Genomic DNA, 25,403 nt, shown 5'->3' on the forward strand with positions numbered 1-25,403 from the left:
CTCAGTTTCAATCCTTGGTATCCCATATGGTCTCCCAGCCTGCCAGGATTGATTTCTGAGTGCAGAGTCAGGAGTAACCCCTGAGGCCACCAGGTTTGCCCCCCAAACAAAACAAAAAACCACAAAGGTTTTTGTCATAACAAAATGGAGATGGGAGGTACTTTTTTTTTTTTTAATTGTTTTTTTTTTTGGGTAACACCCGGCAGTGCTCAGGGGTTATTCCTGGCTCTGTGCTCAGAAATTACTCCTGGCAGGCTCAGGGGACCATATGGGATGCCGGGATTTGAACCACTGTCCTTCTGCAAATGCCACACCTCCGTGCTATCTCTCCTGCTATCTCTCCGGCGGGAGGTACTTTCTGACAGTTCACTTCACTCAGTAAGAGAGTGAGGTTTCCATTTCATATCCACAGGTGTTTTTTTTTGGGGGGGGGGCACACCTAGCTATGTGCTCAGAAATCGCTCTTGACTGGGGGGCCACGCCTTACACCTGTGTTATCGCTCAGGCCCCAGGTGTTTTTTCTTAATGAAATTGGAAACCTAGACTTTACATTTTTAAAGATTATTACCCTGAGGATATAATTAAAATCTTTAATTGTTAATTTATAAACTAATATAAGCATTTTTAAAAGATTAAAAGCATTTTAAAAGGCAATAAACAATTTTTTTTTTTTTTTTTTGGTTTTTGGGCCACACCCAGTGACGCTCAGGGGTTACTTCTGGCTATGCTTTTACAAGTCGCCTCTGGCTTGGGGACCTTATGGGACACCTGGGGATCGAACCGTAGTCTGTCTTAGGCTAGCACAGGCAAGGCAGATGCCTTACCACTTGCACCACCGCTTGGGCCCAACTATAAACGTTTTTAAGTTCAGCGTGCTTATCATTTTATGATAACTGTATTGTGATGTGTTTTTTGTTTGTTTTTGTGCGACCCTCCCAGTGCCTTCACCCGGGTTTCATGGCTGCACGAGCATTTCAGTTCACAGTTTCAGTGATAGATGACCCGAAACCTAAGAACCCTCACCGGTTGAACCCGTGGGCAGGGCAGGGGTCAAGTGCCATAAGGGGGCCGCGTGGCTATGCGCATGCGTGAACGACCTGGAAGCCCACGTGTGATGTGTATATTTTTAAAAATAATTTTCCTAGGGGCCAGAGAGATAGCACAGCTGTAGGGCATTTGCCTTGCAAGCAGCAGACCCAGGACCAACGGTGGTTCAAATCCCAGCATCCCATATGGTCCCCTGTTCCTGACAGGAGCGATTTCTGAGTCCAGAGCTAGGAGTAACCCCTGAGCAATGCCGGGTGTGGCCCCAAAACAAAACAAAACAAAAATAAATTTCCTAAGTGACCAGACTTGTTAACTAGAAATATTCATATCCTGTGCAAGAGATTCATGTCACAATAGCCAATTCAAGTATTTATTTGATATAGCTTATATTCTTGGATTACTTTTGATATTACCCAGTGATGCTCAAGACTAGGCTCTTTGCTCAGGTCACTCCTGGTGTTGCCCATATGTGGTATTAGAGATCACCACCTGTGTGGAATGCAGAGTCGTCTTCCATACCTGCTCTCGAGCTCACCATCAATTTGAAAAAAAGTAAAATTTTAGAGATTAAATCCTGGGGAAGCTAATTTTAACATTAAAGTTTGTTAATATTTTTACTTAATCGATGTTTTGTTTTGAAAGGGATAATACAACTTCAGCTGTATAACTCCTCAGAAAGGTGCAAATAAATACACAGTGGTATCTTACAATGATCTTACACAATGATCTTTTTTTTTTTTTTTTCTTCACACAATGATCTTAATGTGAGTAAAGTGATCAGGACTGTTAAGAAATTAAGACATGGGCCCAGAGAGACAGCACAGCGGCGTTTGCCTTGCAAGCAGCCGATCCAGGACCAAAGGTGGTTGGTTCGAATCCCGGTGTCCCATATGGTCCCCCGTGCCTGCCAGGAGCTATTTCTGAGCAGATAGCCAGGAGTAACCCCTGAGCGCTGCCGGGTGTGGCCCAAAAACCAAAACAAAACAAAAAAAAAATTAAGACATACTGTGTATGCATTATTCTCAGTGTGTTCAGAAGAATGGTTGTAATATCAGTAGTTTTTGTTTTGTGACATCAGGAATGGAGAAATAAACCTTGGGACAGGATGGCGATCGATCATACTGCAAGATGTTTTTCTTAACTTTTTTTGTTTTGAGGCCATTCTTAGAATTACTCAGGAGATGGTTATTCCTGGCTCTGCTCAGGCATATCCCCAAAGAACTCAGGGACCATATATTCTGTTAGAGATATAAAATATTTGGTGAGATGCAAGGCAAGTATCTCTCTAGCCCCCATATTCCTTAAGTTTTTATGGTTCCAGTTAAGCAAATAAGAAGAGAAACACAAATTGGATAGTCTTTGTAATTGCTGGCTTGTTACACTTGACTTGGCTCAATTCTCAAGTCTCCAGGGCTAGCTCCTTCAGCATAGCAATATAGTTCATAGGAAGAGTAGGTTTAGGGCAAGTTCAGCTGGTGATGAGTTAACCATACATTTCCCCCCTCCCCAAAATAATTTTTTTGAGTATAGTGTGATAAAAATAAAAGGACCTTATAGTTCTTATAGAGATTAGAACCCCTGTTCCAGAATGTTAGGAACATTGTATTAGCAGAAGTACACTGCCTTTTTCTGCCCATATAAATTCTAGTTTTACAAGCAGGAGGTAAATTTTTTTCTTTATAGTCCTGAAAATGGTATAGACTATTTTTGGAACTGGAGCTAATCTCTAGAAATAAAATGTCATTTATCAGAAACTTGTTTTCTTTCCTTTTGTTTTTATTTTTTAAAATAAGAGGTTTTTGCAGTAAATCTCTATTTCAGAAATGATGTTCAATGTACATTTTCCCCCCAGAACTTAACAATCATGATTCATTCGGATCAGTAATTTTTTCCCTGGAATATTTCTCAGTTTTAGAAATTGGAGTTGTTAAGCAAACTCAATTTTCGATGTACTGTTTTTAAGAAGGCACTAACTGTTGTAAACTCAAGAGTTAAAACATTTCAGAGCTAGTTTTGTTTTTGAAATGTCATACTCCTAGATAACTGCTTCTTTTCTAGTGACGTCTGTCTGAATCATCACTTAATCCCAAACCAGAAGAACTGTTTTCTTCTGACTGAGCCTTATTGTCCTTTCCCAGTTTTTTATTCTCAGCTGGAGAAATTTAACAGTGGGCAAGAACACTATCTCCTATGTGGTTAATGCAGATGATTCCAGTACTGTTTAAGTTGAGAAATGGGGATTCTCTAGTGCTTGCCAACTGGTTGAAAGACCAGACAAATGGCCCTGACTGAAGACCAGTAGTTATAATATAGCTGTTGGTTTCAAACAGAGGCCCCAAAAAAAGACTCTTCCTGTGATCTGTTGGCTGTTCTGGAACATCAGGAATAGCTGTTTCATTGGGAAGAAACAGCCCATAACTCCTAGTCAGCAACCCTCAAAAGTGACTTCTGATCAGAGGAACCAAATTAAATTTTTATGACCACAAAAAAAAAAAAAAAAAAAAAGAAAGACCAGACAAAGCTTTGTTGCTCTCAAACTATAGGTATGTCAGAATCACTGTTAAGTGCTCGGTCCCCTCCCTGGCTTTTTTCTCCCATTACCTTTGTTACTATTGTAACGACCTGGGGTTGTGTATAATATACTTAGTTCTGGTGCTCTCCAGGGATTGCATATCTGATTGTAGCATTTGTACTCTTGACCATAGTGCTCACAGGAGAGTTGAACCCATGAATTTGTGTTTGGGCACATTTTGATTGTAGTGTTCAAGTGTTTTTTTTTTTTTTTTTTGGCGGGAGATTCCACACATCTGGCTTTGCATTAGAAAGAGCAGAATTGCCAGGACCACACTCTTGAGCATGTGGGTGGCACCACAGACACACTAATGGCTTCACACTTACATTGTGAATGTTTTCAGCCACTGAGCCATCCTTTGTCCAACATCTGCATTCTTCATATGTCATTAACAATCCCATGGGTTGGGGATTTGGCTCATCAATAACACACATGCCTCAAGTGCAAGTTTATGACTCTGGGTTTGATTGTAAAAAGAGAGAATCTCTTGGGGAGCGAGCAATAGTACAGAAGGTAGAGTGCTTGCTTTGCATGAGGCTGAGCTGAGTTCAATCCCCAGCAATCTATACATTTCTCCAAGCTCTAGCAGGAGTGATCCATGAGTGTAGAGCAGACTCACGAGTGATGTGACCCCTCCCTACTTTTAATCTCCAGATTTCTGATTAGTGAAGGTGACCAAAGATAGATCACTTTTAAAAGATTGATCTAGCTGTGCCTTAGTATCTTATTTGGCTAAGATGTGCACTTTGCTTTGTTTAATGTTGGTTGAACTTGTGAGGTGTTTTAAGATGGGATAGGAAGGAAGGATTGTTTGCTTTTAAGTAAAATCAGGTTTTTATTTAGGAATTCTGAGGAAAGAGGATGGGGGAAGGAGAGAGGGAGGAACACGCTTGGGAGACCCCCCCCCCCAGTACACATCCCAGTGTGATACATCTCAAGAGGGGAGACTCAGATAACGTGCATGCAGGCACCATGTGCATGGGCCAGCAACGCACATGTGCCACATGTAAAGTAAAATAAAAAAGAACCAGAAGAGAGGCTGGAGCAATAGCACAGTGGATGGTGTTTGCCCTGGAAAAAGCCGACTTGGAGTAATTTCTGAGTGCAGAGCCAGGAGTAATCTCTGAGCACTTCTGGGTGTGGCCCCAAAACAAAACAAAAAACCAGAGGAGTTTTCAATATACCCTACTCTAAATGAATATCTTTTTTTTTTCCTGTCTTTTGGGGGTTCAGTGAGGGGAGAGGCCACACCCAACAGTGCTAAGTGCTTATTCCTGAACTCTGTTCAGGGATCACTTCTGGAGGTGCTTGGTGGTGTCTGGGATTGAACCCAGGTTGACAACTTACTTGCAAGGCAAGTGCCTTTCCTGCTGTACTATTTAGTCCTTCTACTTTTCAAGTGGTCTTTACCTGAATGGTAGAGATTAGTAACTATCTTTGTAGTGGTTTTATTGCATGTTTCTTCAGAATCTTTATCCTTTTCTCAATTTCCATGTTTACCAAGCCATTGTTTGTTCCTGATGTCATCTTTGAGGATTGGGTGGTTAAGCTGAGCACAGAGTGAAATGAAAGGTTGTTTTCACACTACTATTTCAAGATGATTAAAGCAGAGCTTTAGAAGATAAGTGGGAAGGTATCTGCCTGTTAGTGCAGTATTGAATAGCAGTCGGTGAAGGTCACTCCTTGATGTGGTTAGGGGTCTTCAGATACTGAAGGCATTGGTTGAAATAGGAATTAAATAGAGGTTTCCTGGAAGAAAAAAAAAAGTCTGAGTATTGTATTCTTGGTCTTGTATTCTTGAGCAGTCTTGGTGCTAAAACTCTTACTCAGTGGGGGCTCAGTCACTAGGATTCAAAGATTTTTGTAATCCCTTCTTGTACCTTTGTTGCTATGAGCACAACAAGTAGGTTTTAATAGCTGGGTGATTTGTTGGACACAAAAGTTTTAAAACTATAGAATAGGATTTGGAATTCACCTTCTGTTGCACCTCATCTTTTAGGAGAGATGAATGACAGTTGACAAAGTCCTACTTTTATCATCTATCTTCAGAGCTATATAGTTTCCTGCTACTGTATCCCCATAGTCAAATAATTCACAAAGTAAAGCAAATTAAGCTATATTAAGATAAAGTAAAATAACATTATCATTGAAAGCCTAAAACTAGTTTTGTAGTTTATTTAGCTATTTTTTTCTTAATTTTATTTTTGGGTTTTGGTTTTGGGTTTTGGGTCACACCTGGTGGCACTCCTGGATTATAATCCTGGCTCTGCACTCAAAATTTGGTCCTGGCTGGCTTGGGGGACCATATGGGATTCGCGATTTGAACTACCTTCCGTCCTGAGTCACCCTCATGCAAGGCAAACGCCCTATCCCCGTGCTATCTCTCCAGCCCCTAAATTTAGCCCCCCCTTTTTTTTTCCCGGGATATAGAGACCATACCTGGTGGTGCTCAGGACTATATTTACTCCTGGCTTTGTATTCAGGGATCAGGAATCACTCCTGGTGGGTTGAGGAACTATATAAGGTACTGGGGATTGAACCAGGTTATCTATGTGCAAGGCAAGCGCCTTACCCCCTGTACTATCTTATTAGGTCCCCCATTCAACGTGTTAATCAGTGTCCTAAGAAAAATATTTAAAATCTTTCACAAGGCTAGATCTCCATATTTGTACAATTCATGTGATTATACTTAAGAAGTTGAATTAATTCATAATGGGAGGAGCATAAACCATTCCATGTTGTCACTTACTTGATTAGTACCAGAGAGGCTTCAAAAAAGCATTTAACTTGGTAGGTTTGTGAAAGCATAGTCTTCTTTTTTTTTTGGTTTTTGGGCCACACCCGGCAGTGCTCAGGGGTTACTCCTGGCTGTCTGCTCAGAAATAGCTCCTGGCAGGCACGGGGGACCATATGGGACACCGGGATTCGAACCAACCACCTTTGGTCCTGGATCGGCTGCTTGCAAGGCAAACGCTGCTGTGCTATCTCTCCGGGCCCGAAAGCATAGTCTTCTATAGTTAGTTACCCAGAGAATTGCCCTTGCATTTCAAACACGGTCAGAATGTGTTTTGTTAAATTAATAATGGGGTACATGAAGCAGTAAGTCAATATATTTGACACCTTGTGGTCAGATACAAGGTGTGGGCTTGGGTGTTTGAGGTCTTAGCCTGTTGGAAATAAAATGTAGTCTAGTGTATAAAAGGGAGCTGTGGGCTCATTGGTGACATAGGCTAGAGGTTTGTAGTCACTTTCACTACTTATTAGGCATTAAAGATTCATTTAGTAGAAAGAAGCAAGGGAGGACAATCTTGCATGAATGGACTTTCCCTAATTGAGCTGTCCTGAGAAGGAATATTTTCAAGTTAATGGATCTTTTTATTCCCTTTTAAGTTCAAAGTTGTCCTGTGACAGCATTACGCACTGTGGAATAGTATATATATGGAATACAAATCTTGAGGTTCTATGTTAATTACTCTTGGAGATAAGAGTAAAAAATTTCTACTTTGTCTTGTATTTATGAAGAAGAAAATGAACTAGTAAAAATAGATTATTCCTGAAGTTTAAAAATAATTGCTCTATCTAGGCTCTATCTAGAACACAGTGAGTGAATCAACACATTAGTTGAATGTTCTGGGTAGTACTCACTGAAATTTGAAATCCTCAAGGGCTGGACAGATACAGTGGGTGGAGCCTGTGGAGATACAGTGAGTGGTCAGCTTTGTTTGTGGCTGACCCAGATTCAATTTCTAGAACCCATATGGTCTCTCATTCCATCCTGGTGATCTCTGAGCACAGAACCAGGAGTAAACTCCCCGAGCACAGCTGGTATGGTCTGAAAAGAAGAAAGAAACCTCATTTCTTCAGGGGCCCAGCAAAAGTGACCACCTTTCAAGATGACCTGCTTATTTAGCTAGGTAAATTTGTGACCTGTACAGTAGTATAGCAAGTTATTTTTTTGTTTTGTTTTGGGCCACACCCTCTAGTGCTCAAGGCTTATTCTTGGCTCTACATTCTGGGATCACTTCTGGTTGGGTTCAGGGAACATAAGGGAGACTGGCAATTGAGTCCAGATTGGCTGTGTGCAAGGCGCACCCTACCTGCTGTGCTATGTCACTCTAGTTCCCAGCATAATGAATTATGTCTGAATTTTTTTCTCCCTCCCTGAATTCTTAACTGAGTGATATAAAACAAGGTAAAAGGGAGCCTGGCTGATTATTCATTCCCTCTTGGGAATTTTAGGTTCTGCTAGAGCTATTCAAGTAGTATCCGACAGACTAAGAGCTCTTATATTTTAGAGCACTTACTAACATTTCTAGCAGATCCCTGGGAGACTAAAAGCAGCAAGTAGTTGGCTGTGCTGTACTTTAATGTATAAGCCTCTCCCTATTTGGGATAACCTGTCTATGCAGAAGACCTCTGAGTAATATTTTTTTAGCAGTTCATCTTATTCTCAGAGTCAATTTTCTAGAACCTTTGTGTTAACCCAAGATTTATTATAAGACTTATTTTATTTTAGAGTGATCTCTAAAGTCAGCTTGTTTATTTTCCCTTTTTTTGGGGGGGGGGACACACCCGGTGACACTCAGGGGTTACTCCTGGCTCTGCGCTCAGAAATTGGCCCTGGCTTGGGGGGAACATATGGGTTGCCGGGAGATCGAACAGCGGTCCGTCCTAGGCTAGTGCACACAAGGCAGATGCCTTACCCAGGGGTCTCAAACTCGTGGCCCGCGGCCGACCTTCAAATATTGCAGTATTCGCGATTATTCGTTTACCGAATAATCACAATAAAAATTGCATTAGTAAGAAAAAATCACATTAAACATTCGCATATCCCGAGCAGTTCCATTCGTTTGGGGTATGCAAATGTTTAATGCGATTTTTTTATTGTGAATATTCAGTAAGCGAATAATCACGAATACTTTGCGCCTAGTGTAAATGTCATTTCTGCTGCTCCTGCCCGCTGTTCCTTTTTATTTTGTGAAATCCCTTATGCAGCCCTGCCTCACCCCGACTTTGCCTTCTGCGGCCCCCAGGTAAATTGAGAAATCCCTTATGCGGCCCTACCTCACCCCAACTTTGCCTTCTGCGGCCTCCAGGTAAATTGAGTTTGACCCCTGCCTTATGCCCTGTGCCACTGCTCCAGCCCCAGTCAGCTTATTTTCTAAGGAATTTCATTGGATGTAATTAGCAACCTGTTCAAGTATGATGTCTCTACTTTGAGAAGAATAAATAACATAATTATCTCGCAGTTTTTGAAATTTTTTGTTTGGTAACATGAGGTAGTTTTTATTTACTGAGGAGGGGGCTGGAGAGATAGCATGGAGATAGGGTGTTTGCCTTGTGTGCAGAAGGACAGCGGTTTTAATCCCGGTACCTCATATGGTCCCCCAAGCCTGCCAGGAGCGATTTCTGAGCGTAGAGCCAGGAGAAACCTCTGAGCACTTGTGACCCAAAAAACAAAACAAAACAACAAAAAAAGAAATATGTGAGGAGAGAGCAAGTATGTGTTCAAGACAGAACACAGGCTTCTCCATAGTGGAAAAGTCAAATAAGCATAAGCAAGCAAGAAAACGGTATTGAATCAGGCCTATTTTGCCCCTTTAGAAGCAGTGGGTTAAGCATTGACCTTCCTTGTAGAGTCTACATTCATATAACTTAATCTAGTTTTGCAGAGCAGGGTCAGATCTTCATTACATTCAAAACACATTCATTTAATGACTGTTTAAAAGGAAAGAGAGAGTGAGATCCAGGTTTTGCATAGTTATTTTTTTGGTGTGCTTTTTGTTTTGGGGTCGACACCTGGCAGTGCTGAGGGATCACTCTCAGCTTATGTGGTGCCAAAGATCATGGCTTAACTACATGGTAAGCACCATACTTGCTGTACTGTCTCTGCAGCCCAGCATACATACTGTTTAGAAGAAAGTTTAGTAGTTAAGAGTCTTGGGTAAATCTTCACTTTGATACTGAGCTTGAAGAAGGCTTATTAAGAGGTCGCTGCTTTGAATGTTTCTAGTCACATTAATGAAAGCTGCTGTATGCTACAACTTTCGTCTGGCTTATGTGCTGAAGATAGTGGATTTATGTTTGTTTGTTTTTGTTTTGGGGCCTCACCCAGTGACACTCTCAGGGATTACTCCCGGCTATGTGCTCAGAAATCGCTCCTGACTCTGGGGGGACCATATAGGATGCCTGGGATCGAACCCAGGTCCACCCGGGTCTGCAAGGCAAACACCTTACCACTGTGCTATTGCTCAGGCCCGATTTTTTTTTTTTTTTTTTTGATAGTGTGGCAATAGTAGAGTGCAGTTAAGAGAAGTGTCTACTATGACAGTGATAGTTGGAACTGTTCATTCTGGATAAGAACTGGGTACTGAAAGAGGATAAAAAGGTCTGCATGGCACACCTTCATTAACAGTAATGTAAACCTTGGTGTCAAAAAAGAAAAGGGGAATGGAGGGAGGGAGGCAGGGAAGGAGGCAGGAAGGGAGGAAAAGGAAGGAATGCCTGACCAGAGGCAGTGGGAGTGCGGGGGTAAGGAGAGAGGGAAACTGTGCACTGGTAAAAGTTGTTATACTATAACTCAATCATGGACAACTTTATAAAAAAACTATTATAAAAGAACAACCTTGTAACTATGGTGTTTAAATTAAAAATTTTTTGTAAAGCAAAAAATATTACAAAAATTAAACAGTGGGGCAATTGGGTATCTCTTTGTGATACAGGAAGACTATGAAATTTAAATTGCAGAGTCTATAAGTAAAATTTTATTTAAAGTTAGCCACATGTGTGCTGCTGTGGAAGGATTGAATAACTCGTAGCAATTTGATGGGCCACAAAGTCTAAACTAACTACTTATTACCTCGTCCCTTTTAGAAAACATTTACTGACCTCTGGTATGGTATATAGTACCAGTTTGCTTACCTGACAGGTGTTTTACTGTGTCAGATGAAGTTCAAAGAACTCAGTGTATTTTGGTGGTCTTTTTCTTGCTTCTGAAGCCAAATGCCAAAAGTTTAATATAAGTTTGCATTATTAATATTATTTTTCCACATGTTTGTTTTCTTTGTTGAATTTCTTTTACCAGTTACCTGTTTCTAAGCATGACTCTATAAAGTATAACCAAAAAAATTTCTAACAAGTCTTGACTCTACCAGTGTCACTGTATGTGTTCAGTCTTCTTTTAAGGAGGCGCTGGGAGAATAGCTGATGAAAATGTCTTCTGAGGAAATCTTTTTTTTTTGTTTTTTTTTTTTTGGTTTTTGGGTTACACCAAGCAGTGCTCAGGGGTTACTTCTGGCTCTATGCTCAGAAATCGCTCCTGGCAGGCTCAGGGGACCAAATGATATGCCGGGATTCGAACCACCAACCTTCTACATTCAAAGCAAATGCCTTTCCTCCATGCTGTCTATGGCCCCCAGGAAATCTTTCTTACAGACTCAATACTGTTAGCTGTAAGTTTAAAAAAATTTTTCCCCAGGGACTGACTCAGCACCTTGAATTGCCTGCCTTTTAAAGGAATAGACCCTATTAAAATAGAAACAAAATTAGTAGTGTGGGTGTTTTTGCAGGCAATTGATATTTACTACTATTACTCAAAGAACCAACAAGTAATACACATTCTTTAAAATAAGCTTCTATAGAGTATAGCATTGTGTCACCTAGAAAACTTATGTTAAAATACTGTAAGATTAAAAACTGATTGAAATCTATGGTTGGATATAGCTCAGTGGTAGAATAATATATGCTTTGTGTACTTTAATTCCCTGGATCAGTTCCCCCACATGGAAAAAATGAGTAAATTTCAGATGTCATACACCACAAGTTTGAGAACCACTGCATTTAGAGACTTAAAAAGTTTATTTTTACCTTAAGTCATTTGGACCAGAACAGTATACAGTGATACAGAATTCTCTCATCCCTGTTTAGTTTCTTATGATGATTGAGAGTGGTTGTGGTGCTCAGATACATCCCCCAAAAGTAGTACTATGAGGATCATACTTGGTGTGTGGGCTTGTGCTGGATTGAACTCAGGGCTTCATGCCTGTAAAGCTGGTGATTTACCACTGGGCCACATTCATGAGCCTGATCTTGTAACTGGGTATGCTAGAGATCAGTAAAAATCATTTTACAGATTTAAAACAGGTCAGAGAAATGCAAATGATGTAGGTCCACACCAGTTTGTTGAATTAAGTATTAAAGGTTGTTCTAAGAATGTTTCTATACCATTAGAAAGAAGACTAGACTTTTTTTATTTGGTTTTTGGGTCATACCTGGCAGCGCTCGGGTTATTCCTGGCTCCACACACTCAGAAATCGCTCCTGGCCATATGGGATGCGGGGATTCGAAATACCATCCTTCTGCATTCAAGGCAAATGCCCTACCTCCATGCTATCTCTCCAGCCCCCAAAAACATTTAATATGTAATTCAGAGGTCAGGAAGATCACTCAAAGGACTGGAGCTCATTTTTTGCATGCTTCAAGCCCAGAGTTCTATCCTGGTAGGGTGAGGTATGTGGTCAAGGCCCAGATGGCCTGCACTGCAGGACTGAGCAATGCTGGATTTTATTCCCTCTTCCCCAAAATGTAATTTATTTATTTCACTTTATTAGTGAACAGCCTATTATGACCCTTATATACCTGAAATTTTCAGTTTAGACGACCTTATATTTAATTTGGTATACTTTTTGGAAGATAACTTATTTGGTGGCCTCATCTCTTAACACTTTTTTTTTGGGGGGGGGGGTCACACCCAGCAGCACTCAGGGGTACTCCTGGTTCTACGCTCAGAAATCACTCCTGGCAGGCTCAAGGGACCATGCCACATCCTACTCAGGAGAGGCACATACCACAAGGTATATTGCCCTCCTGAAAAGGAATTATTTGCCAAAAAGGCCCGCTTAGAGCAGTCAAAATCACTTGACCCTTTGCGTGGATGGTTTGGCCATAATTCCATAAGTGGCTGTAACTATCTCTCTCTTTATTTTAAACCAATATTAGAAATCAGGCCTTAGTAAATTTCTTTCTACAATAAAGGACAGTACAATCCAGCCAAAAGTCTCCCACTTAACAGCTCCCTGTAATTTTTCCTACTTTGGCGCCAAGATCAGGTTTTTCCATAAACTTAGGTCAAAACAAAGTAATTTTCAGTCGTCCCCCCCCAAACTCTGAAACATTCCTCACTCTTCCCACTTCCCTGATAATTACCTGTTTTCCTTCTGTTTTACCCAAAACAAAGCGAACCCAAAACAAACTGCCTTTTCACCTTCAGTATCAGCTCTTTAATATGCTAATTTAAGCCAGAGTCCTTCTTTCTTTCCCCAGTTTCTTTGATGAAGAATTTGCACCCTGCTTTTCCCTGCCTCAGCCTTTTAAAAGCAGCCAGCTCAAAAAATAAAATTGCCTTCGTCCTTTGAGACATAAGTCCCCATGCAATCTGCGTGGTTTCATTCATTTCTACAATATTATTCTGTTCATTCGCCATTCCGTGTGCCCACTCTCTCCCCGTGGAATTTTTTCCCGAACTCCACGAAGGATCTGTTTGCAGGAGCTGAAAACTGCAACAGAATTTGGCTCACAGCAGGACCATATGGGATGCTGGGACTCAAACTACCGTCCTTCTGCATGCAAGGCAAACGTCCTACCTCCATGCTATTTCTCTGGCCCCCTCATCTCTTAATTCTTAAATTTTATTTATTTATTTATTTGATTTTTGGGCCACACCCAGCAGCACTCAGGAATTACTCCTGGCTGGGATGCCGGGATTCGAACCACTGTTGGTCCTGATTTCAGCACTTGCGAGGCAAACACCCTACTGCTGTGCTATGTCTCCAGCCCCTTAAATTTATTTTTAAAATTTAGTTGATTCCATCTTCCTAAGGAAGATGAACTTGAATTTTAGGGGCACAGTGTAAAGAGATTCGGGAGAGAAAGTTAAAATAAGTTGAAAATAGGGTATATAGACAGGAAAACACTCAGAAGAAAGATGAAGAAAAAATTGTAGTGTTGGGGCTGGAGAGATAGCATGGAAGTAAGGCGTTTGCCTTTCATGCAGAAGGTCATTGGTTCAAATCCCGGCATCCCATATGGTCCCCCGTGCCTGGCAGGAATAACCCCTGAGTACTGCTGGGTGTGACCCCCCCAAAAAAAAGATTGTAGTGTTGTAAAAGCTTTTTTTTTTTTCCTGTATTTTCTTGGGAATCTAAAGCATTTTATTTATTTATTTGGGGGACCACACCCATTTGACGCTCAGGGGTTACTCCTGCCTATGCGCTCAGAAATCGCTCCTGGCTTGGGGGACTATATGGGACACCGGGGGATCAAATTGCAGTTCGTCCTAGGCTAGGGCTTGCAAGGCAGATTCTCTAGCGCCACCAATCTGGCACCTGTAAAAGATTTTATTTTAAAAACAGAAGTGGAATAGAAGAGGAAACATCCTTTGGCTAATTAACCTGCTTTTAAAAAATGGAACTGAGTACTAAAGCAAAGCAAATGGTTAGTTAATATTGTTTTATATCATAGCCTGTATGTCTGATTACTGAATTGTTTATAATAAAGAATTGAGGTAGGTTTTCAAGTATTTGTATGCCAGTTTGTGGCATTTCTTCTGAACATGTGGACACATGAGGAAATAAATGTTGTCAGATTGTAGAAATTTAAAGTTTTGTTGCAGGGTCCAGAGAGATAGCATGGAGGTAAGGCATTTGCCTTCCATGCAGGCGGACAGTGGTTTGAATCTTGGCATCCTATATGGTCCCCTGAGCCTGCCAGGGGCTGGCTATTTCTGAGTGTAGAACCAGGAGTAACTCCTGAGCGCTGCAGGTTGTGACCCGAAAACAAAAGAAAACAAAATAAAACAAAATGTTGGATTTATATATTTGAGTAGCGTAGGGTTGGTTTTTGGACAAGAACTCCTAGCACTGTGCTTGGGGTGTGGGATATAAACCCAAGTCAGCCACGTACAAGATAAGTGCCTTATTTGCTGTACTATCTCTCTGGTCCCCAATTACTCTATTTTAGTGTACTTTGCTTCTAAGTTTCTGAAGATAAGGTTTTACCAGGTATCTCCCTCCTTCCCTCAACCCAGCATAAGAATAGGAAAGTATGAAAGGGCACATCTCAAGAGGGGTGATGTGGGCAAACATGTGCATAAGCTCAGGGAACACACATACCTTATGAGGTATTTTTCTATCAACAAAGAAAAGAGCGACTTTGCAAAATAATTGGCAGTTTTATGTTTGTTTGTTTTTTTTTTTAATTAAGGTTGACTGTTTCTTGGGCCTTTACGATTCCTTATGAACGTCTTTAGCAGCAATTACACTACCTTTTTGGAAGTCAAGTATTTCTTGTCTTCTGAACCTTAATGGAGTCAGGTATAGGGGAACCTGGACAGCTCTGGAAGTATTTGTCTCCTTTCCATTCAGTAGTAACAGTTGTTACTACATGTTAGGAAGAATTTGGTGGGTAATATGGTTATTGTGGATCTTAAGAGGGCAAATAGATGGTATTGCTTCCTGCTGTATTCCACACCCAGAACATTTTCTTACACAGTTGGCAATGAGTAAAAAAATATTTGAGTAAATGTTTTGAAACTTAGATCCTTATGGAGAGAAAAAAAAATCTTTCAGCTGCCATTTCTGGAGGGAAATGTTACTTTGGTAGTACTAGGTTCTCTAATGGGGAGTCCCTTTAGTTTCAAGTAGAACAAGTGTCTATATGTAAGGACCAACGGATAGTATAGTGGGTAGGGCACTTGGTTTGCATGTGACCAACTTGGGTTCGATTCTCGGCATCTCATGTGGTTCCAAGCACTTCAGGAGTGGTTCCTAATTACAAAGTCAGGAGTACCCCTGAACTTTATCATTTTGTGTGGCCCAAGAAACACCCCCCATGAAGAGTTATATATAGTTTACATTTGGGGACAACAGATGATACTTTTAAGTGTAAAAACTGGAAAATATATGAGGCCTGGATTCTGTCCCCAGAATGTCCCAGAAAATTTTGGAAGTATTGCCTGTTCTAATTCTTGAGTTTTTCTTTACAGTTGAATCTATTTGACATTTTTTTTTCCTTCTGTTTTTGGGCCACACCCAGTGACACTCAGAGGTTACTCCTGGTTATGCGCTCAGAAATCACTCCTGGCTTGGGGGACCATATGGGACTCTGGGGGATCGAACTGCTGCTAGTCCTAGGCTAACGCAGTCAAGGCAGATGCTTTACCGCATGTGCCACTGCTCTGGCCCTATTTGACGTTTTTCTTTTATAGTCTTCCATTCTCTGACTCTTTAAACTAAGACAGCCTCTTCTACTTAATGTTCAAAGACTATGCCCTGTAATTTTGAAAATGCTCTCATTGAGAAGGGCTGTAAAATAGTGATAAGAATTTTCTGTGGGCTACAAATTGATTTGTTTTTGTTTTTGGACCACACCCGGTTATGTTACCCTGGCTACTCAGTTTGAGTAGCTCCTGGTTTGAGGGACCATGGGATACCAGGGATTGAACCCAGGTCCGTCCTGGGTCAGCTACGTGCAAGGCAAGTGCCCTGCCGCTGTGCTATAGCTCCGGTCCTGGGCTACAAATTGAAATCCACTATTGTTTTGGGTTTTTTGTTTGTTTATATTTTTGTTTTGTTTTGGGGTCACACTCTGCAGTGCTCAAGATTTATTCCTACTTCTACACTCAATTACTCCTGGGGGGTCCAAAGCGGTGGCGTAAGTGGTAGGGCGTCTGCCTTGCCAGCACTAGCCTAGGACAGATCCCCCAGTGTCCCTTATGGTTCTCCAAGACAGGAGCGATTTCTGAGCACAACAGGAGTAACCCCTGGCTAAGTAAGCCCATCACTGGGCATGGCTCAAAAAAACAAAAAACAACAAAAAAAGAAAGAATCCCTCCTGGCAGGCTCAGGTTGGCTGCTTACAAGTCTAGTGCCCTGCACTGTTGCTCTGGCCCCAGAAATAAGTTGCTGTTACGATGAATTAGACTGACTGACCTTTCTTTCATTTTTTGGTTTTTGGGTTATACCCTGTGACACTCAGGGATTACTCCTGGCTATGGGCTCAGAAATCACCCCTGGCTTGGGGGGACCACATGGGACTCCGGGGTATCTAATTGTGGTTCTTCCTAGGTTAGCATGTTTTTGTTTTTGGTTTTTGGGCCACACCCGGCAGTGCTCAGGGGTTACTCCTAGCTGTCTGCTCAGAAATAGCTCCTGGCAGGCACGGGGGAATCATATGGGACACCGGGATTCAAACCACCCACCTTAGGTCCTGGAATGGCTGCTTGCAAGGCAAACACCGCTGTGCTATCTCTCCGGGCCCAGGTTAGCATGTTGAAGGCAAATGCCCTACTGCCTGCACCACCGCTCTGGCACCAGACTGACTTCTTTAATGATTCTGAATTAACATTGGTAACATCTGGATTTAAACATTAGCAGGGAAATGGGAGAGGAAAAGGTTGTAATTCTTTTACCCTTTATTCATTGATGCTGTCGTTAGGCTTTTGGACTAGTACTTTTTATTTATTTATTTTTGGTTTTGGTTTTTGGGTCATACCCAGTGGCACTTGGGGGTTACTCCTGGCTCTGTGCTCAGAAATTGCTCCTGGCAGGCATGGGGGACCATATGGGTTGCTGGGATTTGAACCAACATCCGTCCTTGATTGGCTGTGTGCAAGGCAAAACCTTACCGCTTTGCTATCTCTCCGGCCCAAGAACTAGTATGTGTGTGTGTGTGTGTGTGTGTGTGTGTGTGTGTGTGTGTGTGTGTGTGTGTGTGTACGTGTACACCATTATGGGGTGCCAGGGATCAAACCCAGATTGGCCATGTGCATGACAAGCTCCTTACTTGACTATACTATTACTCAGGCTTTTCTTGACTGCTTTTATGTAGTTTGGCATTAGGTCCTAGGAGAGTGATTCACATACTCCTGATATTGACAAATACTGGATGCCAGTCCTTATCTCTGAGACCAATTTGTTATCTTATTTAGACAAAAGTTGTCTTCTTTTCTTTTGATTTTTGGGCCACCCTCACCTCTTCTCAGGACTTACTCTCATTATTTTCGTGCTCAAGATGGTGCTGGTTATAGAACTTGGATTGGCTACATGCACAGCAAATATCTTAACCTGCTGACTGTTTCTCTACCCCCTCCCAAAGTCTTTTCAAATGTTAGAACATACTAAATATAGAATGTTAAGTAGAAGTGTTGATTGTGCTTAAATTCAAAATAACACAGCTCTGTGCATGTGTTATCCACATGAAGGTCAGGAAGGAAGAGGATGTTTCAAGGATTTTTTTTTTTTTTTTTTTTTTTTTTTTTTGGTTTTTGGGCCACACTTGACATTGCTCAGAGTTTTCTCCTGGCTCTGTGCTCAGAAGTGGCTCCTTGCAGGCTCGGGGGACCACATGGGATGCCGGGATTCGAACCTGGGTTCATCCTGTGTTGACTGTATGCAAAGCAAACGCCTTACCACTGTGCTATAGCTCTGGCCCCATGTTTCAAGGATTTTTATATCTCCAGAGTAGAGATTTAATAAATGAGCACAGGATGAAGAATCTTGTAGAAGGTTAATTTTTTTCAGCCAATTTTCCACTCATATAACCCAGTGAATAATTTCCTTGTATATTTGTATATCAAAAGAGGAACTCAGGCCCTCCTCCTCCTTTTTTCTTCTTCCTCCTCCTAAAATTAAATATATAACTCGGGGTGGTTGTTAAATGGTGGTCTTGTGGTATGTCTGAGAGACAGTTACCAGGGGCATGTGAGAGAGACAGAAAGACACCAAGGCCTTGAATGTACTCTCATCACTGAGAATAAGAATATGTGTATTATACCACTGAGTTCCATCACTGACCCTGGGGATTGTATTCAGGTGTTTTGTTGTTGTTGTTGTTGTTGTTGGCCACACCTAGTGGCCCTTTCTGGTTCTGTGTTCAGGCATTATTACTGTCGGGCTGGGGGGACCATATGGGGTACTGGGGATTGAACCCAGAAGACAAACCTCTACACACTATGCTATCGCCCTGGTCCCTGTTTTTAGTTTTAATCTTACAAGAACCATTTTCTGCCATTTCTAGGTGGCAGGAAATATATCTCCTGTTTGCTCAATTTTGAGATTATTCTGTCACCTATAATTTAACAACAACAACAACGACGACAATAGTTGCCTTTAATGGGGCCAGAGCAATAGCACAGTGGTAGGGCGTTTGCCTTGCTTGCAGCCGATCCAGGACGGACCTGGGTTCGATCCCTGGTGTCCCATATGGTCCCCTAAGCCAGGGGCGATTTCTGAATGCATAGCCAGGAGTAACCCCTGAGCGTCAACAGGTGTGGCCCAAAACAAAACAAAAAGTTGAGTTTTGTGCTTATAAAGAATGACCTTTCTTTTTTCTCTTGCTGACTCTTCAGCCTTTAGTAAGATAGAGCAGATAGGACCTCCAGAAAACCTTTATTGTCTCTACTGTTCATCTTGGGATCCAAGTTCTTTATTTTCAATAGACTCAGTTTTCCTACCATACTTTTCACTTGGAAGCAGCTGCCAGAGTTTTATTAGGTGATTTATCATCCTTCTTAGAATTTTTGATTGCTTTGTTTTGGGGCCACATCTACTATGTTCAGAGGTTACTCAAAGCTTTGCACTCAAGTCAATCCTGGCAGGCTGGGGACCATGTAGGAAATCAAGGATCAAACCTGAGTGCCAAATGCAGGGCAAACACCATACCGGTTTTACTATAGCTCTGTCCCCTATTAGAGTTTTTAATGCCTGAAAATTTTATTGGCTTACAGTGATTATTAAAAGCAGGGTGAATTAGAAAATTCTGCCATCTTTTAAGAGATGGAAATAATAACCACTACATTTTCATTTGTAGACATTTTAAATAAATGTGCACAAAAATAGGCGTAGCGCACCCCTCCTGCCAGTATGGATGGTAACTCTGAACACCACCAAGTCGAGAGGAAAAAAGGAAAAAAAATACTTTAATGTCAATTATTTGAGATTTGGGGGTTATAGAAGTATTCTTTTTAATTCTTCTGACTTAATTTTTCAGGTTTTATGTATATAAATAAAATAGTGTAAGTGTTTTTTATGTTGGAGGTCTATCTTGAGACTAAATTCCTAAATGTAGGATTGGTGAGTTTGCAAAAAAGACACCCCACCTTCAAAAAAAAAAAAAAAAAGGGACCGGTTGTGACTGCAGCAGAACATTTGTCTTGTCTTGCATGTGAGGCCTTGGGTTTAATTCCTGACACACATTAAGGAAAGGTGCCATGGATTTGATTAAATCAGTATTGCCTAGAGGCAATTAAAGTCTAATTGCTGCAAAGAGAATATGCTTAAAAGGGGATATGCTTTTAATAATTTTTATGCGATAAAGATATCATTTATCATAAGAATGTCAAGAAAATGGAATGAGGCAACATTTGTAAAGTACTGTAGCATAGTTTTGGCACTTGTATTAGACTGTTCTCTTGAATTTAGGCTGTTGGAGTTCCTATCTTAATTACAGGATTGTAAACTCCTTGATGGCAGAGTCCTTTTGATGTAGCTTTGGATTTAAAGAATTAAGTCTTTTAAGTAGAATTCCAGCTTTAGTGTAAGACTTTCTTTTACTCTTAGCTGCCAGATCAGGATTGTTTTCTCATCTGTTAATTTGGATGGAGGTCTCTGTCCTTGAAATTTCTATTACCGTAAATTCAAGGAATGAATTAGCTAATAATGACAAGATGTTGATTCTTATATCTCATTTACCTTTTTTTTTTAAATTTTTTTTTGGGGGGGTCACACCCGGCAGTGTTCAGGGGTTACTCCTGGCTCCATGCTCAGAAATCGCTCCTGGCAGGCACGGAGGACCATATAGGATGCCGGGATTTGAACCAATGACCTTCTGCATGAAAGGCAAACACCTTGCCTCCATGCTATCTCTCCAGCCCTTCATTTACCTTTTCATATCCAGTTAAATCATTAGTAAGGGGAGGGCACTAGAGTGATAGCACAGCCTTGCATGCAGCTGACCAGGGTTCGATTCCCAGCATCACATTATGGTCCCTGAGCCCTTCCAGGCTGAGTACAGAACAAGGAGTCACCTGAACCCAGACTAGAGCCTTTGAGTCTTCTTTTTTTGGGTGGAGGTTGAAGGGTAGCACTAAAAAGAAACAATTAAAAATTTAAGCCTTCTTTAGAGTAAATATAACACCTTGACTTGAGTCAGTTTTATCTGTCAAACATTATCTTACTGCTCCCTTATGAAAGTCATCTCCTTGGACCTGCATCTCCTTGCTGTGTCCTTATTTTTTTTTTTTTGATGCCCTTACCCCCCCCTCCCCCATTTTGGGGAGGGCCACACCCAGTGATGCTCAGGGGTTAATCCTGGCTATGCGCTCAGTAATTGCTCCTAGCTTGGGGGGACCATTTGGGACGGGGGGGGGGGGGTGTCGAACCAGGGGATCCTCCATCCTAGGCTAGCACTTGCAAGGCAGACGCCTTACCTCCAGTGCCATCACTCCAGCTCCGCCCCCCCTTTTGAAGCTGTGTCCTTATTTAATAAAAAAAGAAATACACTAAAGGATTAAAGGGAAGAAAATTAGAGCAAGTGTATAACTTTATTATAAAAGGTATAAAAGCAGTAAAATATAATAAGCTCATGTGTTTTATTCCCCCTATATATAGTAAGTCATCAACATTTTGTCAGTGTTACTGTATCTAGCCCTATATTATACCCCAGTAGTTTGAAAGTATTTAAGAGCAAATGTTAGTGGCTGGAGAGAAATGCCTTACTGTGGGTAAGGTATTTGCATTGGCTGTGAATGTGGCTGACCAGGTTTCAATTCCTGGTTCAAATCAGCATGCTGGATCTCCAAGCAATAATCCCAGGACATCACTGGGTATGGGCCCCCCATGCCCCCAAAATCAAGCAAGCAAACGTCAGGGGCTGGAGATATAGCACAGCAGTGTTTGCCTTGCAAGCAGCCGACCCAGGACCTAAGGTGATTGGTTCGAATCCCAGCGTCCCATATGGTCCCCTCTGCCTGCCAGGAGCTATTTCTGAGCAGATAGCCAGGAGTAACCCCTGAGCACTGCCGGGTGTGGCCCGAAAACCAAAAAAAAAAAAAAAAAAGAAGCAAATGTCAGACATCATTTGCCTGAAGTATGCATCCTGAGAGATTATTTTATCTGCCAGTTAGCCTAGGAAGGTCATCTTTATAGTTTCCTTATAATCATTCAGATATTTGAAGAAATATCATTTTCTTAAATTTTTTTTTAATTTTTTGTTACTTGACATTGTACATTTAAGCATGAATGTACCATATATACTCGAGTATAAGCCAAGTTTTTCCAGCACAAAATTTGTGCCAAAAACCCAAACTCTGCTTATACTTGGGTCATACAGGTATTTGATTCCAGCATGAGCACCGAATCAAATGCATGTAGTCTCTAGTAGTCTCCAGTTGTCTTCTGCCATCTGCCGGAGGGGGTCAGTGCTTCAGCTCAGTCCACAAGTCCCCGGCTGAGCTGAAGAGGTAGGCGGCTGAACTGAACTGGATGCCATTGAACCCACAATATTCTGCTCTTTGAGATCAATAGCAGTGATGATAATATCTGTGAACTCAGTGATGATGACAACGTCTACGCTGATACCCTCACACCAGATACAGTTGAAGCTCTGTTTGGACATACAGATGATGATGAGGAATCCAGTTTTGAAGGATTTTAACTTTTGTGATTTAGCTTGATTACCTTGTTAAACTACGATCTTCTGCACTTTAAAATTTTAAAGTTATTGTTGCTAATTTACAGTTTTTCTTTAGCAATAAATATTGAAAAATATTTAACCTACTGATTCCTTAATTATTGTAATTGTTTTGGGAATATGTTTTTATTTTTGAAATGTAGCAAAGGCTGCTGCATTTTCCATGTCGGCTTATACTTGGGTCACTAAGTTTTCCCAGTTTTTAGGGTAAAATTAGGGGGTTGGCTTATACTTGAGTATATATGGTAATAGCTTATATTTTAAATTAGGGACATAGGGTTCAGACCTTTGACTATGTCTTAATTACATATATTAGTGGAATTATTCAGCTTATAAATAAGTTTCCTTTTTCTTTTTTTTTGTTTTTTTGAGCCACATCTGGCGATGCTTGGGTTACTCCTGGCTCTGCACTCAGAAATTGCTCCTGGCAGGCTTGAGGGACATGGGATGGCAGGGATTGAACCTGGGTCTGTCCCAGGTTGGCTGCTTTCAAGGCAAACGCCTTACCACTGTGCTATCTCTTCCGTCCTTAAAACTAAGTTTCTTAACGTACTTTGAAATCATTTATTAGATAAAATATTTACTTCATATGACCTGGAGACTTGGGTTTAAAGACTGGTTTATATGAAACCTACATGAAGTTACTTTCAGTTTATATTTTACTTTCCTTTTTTGACAAGAACAGTGTAGTTCTTTTTAGGGGGTAGGGGACACACTTAGCAATGCTCGAGGATTACTCCTGGCTCTGCACTCAGAAATTAATCCTGGAATGCTGGAGAACCATGTGGGAAGGCTCCAGGTGGAACCTGGGTCGGCCACTGCAAGGCAAAAACCCTTTACCCCTTGTGCTATCACTCCTGTCCCAAGTTTAGTTCTTTTAAAAGCTACTTTTTACCTTGAGTATTTGACACTTATAAAAGCGAACTTGAAAAAAGTATGTTTGTTAAACTAAATATTTCAGTTGATTCCAAGTAATTTTAGTTGCTCAGTACTTAACAATGAGATGACTTGACTCGTTTTTTATTAGTGGCGTCAAGGATTAAATTTAGGGATTCATGCATACAAGTCAAGTGCTCTTATTGCAGAGCTATATCTCTCCATGCCCTAGAATTTGTTTGTTTGGTTTTGGGCCACATCTGGTGACGCTCAGAGATTATTCCTGCCTATGTTCTCAGAAATCGCTCCTGGCTTGGGGGACCATATGGTACATCCGGGAATAGAACCACTGTATATCCTAGGTTAGCGTGCGCAAGGCAAACATCCTACCACTTGCTGCACCACCACTCCAGCTCCTGAATTGCATTTTTGTTTGTTTGTTTTGGGGCCACACCCGTTTGGTGGTCAGGGGTTATTCCTGGCTAAGCGCTCAGAAATTGCCCCTGGCTTGGGGGGACCATATGGGACGCTGGGGGATCGAACCGTGGTCCTTCCTTGGCTAGCGCTTGCAAGGCAGACACCTTACCTCTAACATCACCTCGCCGGCCCCCCTGAATTGCATTTTTTAGGCCTTTGAGTTCATTTGGCTATAATAATATTTGAATCTCTGACCCAAATAAGTGTGGAGAGGTAGAGTATTTAAGGTTCAAAAGACTATTCTGATACATTTTTCCTGTTGTCCAATAATGAGCGCAAACTCCAACTGATATTTTAAATAAGAAACTGACAAACTAAATCCAACTTAGATGGAAGTATGAGTGACATAGAATGGCCAAAATAATTTTGAAAAAGGACAAAGCTAACGTATTTCATTTTAAACAGATTCAAACCTTACTGTTATGTGATAAAAGCCCCATTTTCACTACTATAAAGCAAATAAGTGAATATTAGTTTTAAGAAGATAAAAGAGGATTAAGTATGGAAAGAGACTGTCAAGGAAAAGGACCATTCAGCCAGACTCGGTTTAGTCTGGGTTTGTTCTCTGAGCATCACCAGGTGTAAACCCTGAGCTGTAAACCCTGAGCATTTCTGTGTGTAGCCCAAAAAGTAACCTATCAACCAAAACAAAACAAAACCCAAATAAAGAACAAAATCAAAATGGGGCTAGTACAATTGGGCATTTGGGGGGGGGAGGTCACACCCAACAGTGCTCAGGAGCTACTCCTGGCTCAATGCTCAGAAATTGTTCCTGGCAGATTCGGAGGACCATCGGGGACGCCAGGATTCGAACCACCATCCTTCTGCATGCAAGGCAAAATGACTTACCGCTGTGCTATCTCTCCGGCCCCTACAACTGAGCATTTTTATCAATTTAAAGATGGGCCCAATCCATCTATTATCATAGTAAAACTATTAGGAGACAAAAGCCTGGATTTATCAACCACAATATATAAGATTTCTTTCCCTTGGTTTTGGTCCATACCCATTGACGCTCTGGTTACTCTGGCTCTGCACTCAGTAATCTCCTGGCTATGCTCTGAGAGTTATTGGAATATCTGAGTCTGTAGTGTGCAAAGCAAGTAAGTGCCATACCCACTTGTACTATCTCTCCAGCTCATACAAGGAATTGTTAGCTCAGTAATAAGACAAGTTGTTTTTTTTAAGATGCTTATCATTTACTTTACAGAAATTGTGGAGAATTCAACATTGTGGTGAAATTACTACCTTCAGCAGGGTGACTACAATTTTAAGACTGAGGTGATAGAGTCATATAACTCATACTGAATTCATGCTTTGCATGCAGGATCCCCTGTTTTTTAGTTTTTTGAGGTCATACTTGGTGATGCTCAGAGGTTATTTCTTACTCTGCACTTAGGAACTATGTCTAGCAGTGCTAGGAGGACCATATGGGGTGTTATGATGACCATATAGGGATCAAGCAAGACAAGTACCTTACCCAGACCCAGAGGTCCCTATTTTAATCCCCAGCACTACAAATTCTTCTTATCTGGGAGTAGCCATGGGTACTACTGGTTGTGAATTCCCCAAATTAAAATATAAAATTAAAGACTAATAATACCAGGTATTGGTGTGAGTAGAAGTAATTAGAATGATCTCAAGAAGTTGTTGGTGAGAATGTAAATGCCTGGTAACAGCTCAGGCA

At 41.2% G+C, this 25,403-nt stretch overlaps 1 protein-coding gene and 1 non-coding gene across 2 annotated transcripts in view; both read left to right on the forward strand.

Moving 5' to 3' along the window:
• Nucleotides 1-25,403, forward strand: part of TOP1 (DNA topoisomerase I) — a 119,592-nt gene that overhangs the window by 15,270 nt on the left and 78,919 nt on the right. The gene's annotated exons all lie outside the window — the stretch shown is intronic.
• LOC126019266 (small nucleolar RNA SNORA2/SNORA34 family) lies at nt 3,326-3,460 on the forward strand. Its single transcript, XR_007498998.1, has one exon. It is a non-coding gene; the product is annotated as a small nucleolar RNA SNORA2/SNORA34 family (small nucleolar RNA).

This window comes from Suncus etruscus, chromosome 9 (assembly GCF_024139225.1).
Source record: "Suncus etruscus isolate mSunEtr1 chromosome 9, mSunEtr1.pri.cur, whole genome shotgun sequence".
Classification (NCBI taxonomy): domain Eukaryota; kingdom Metazoa; phylum Chordata; class Mammalia; order Eulipotyphla; family Soricidae; genus Suncus; species Suncus etruscus.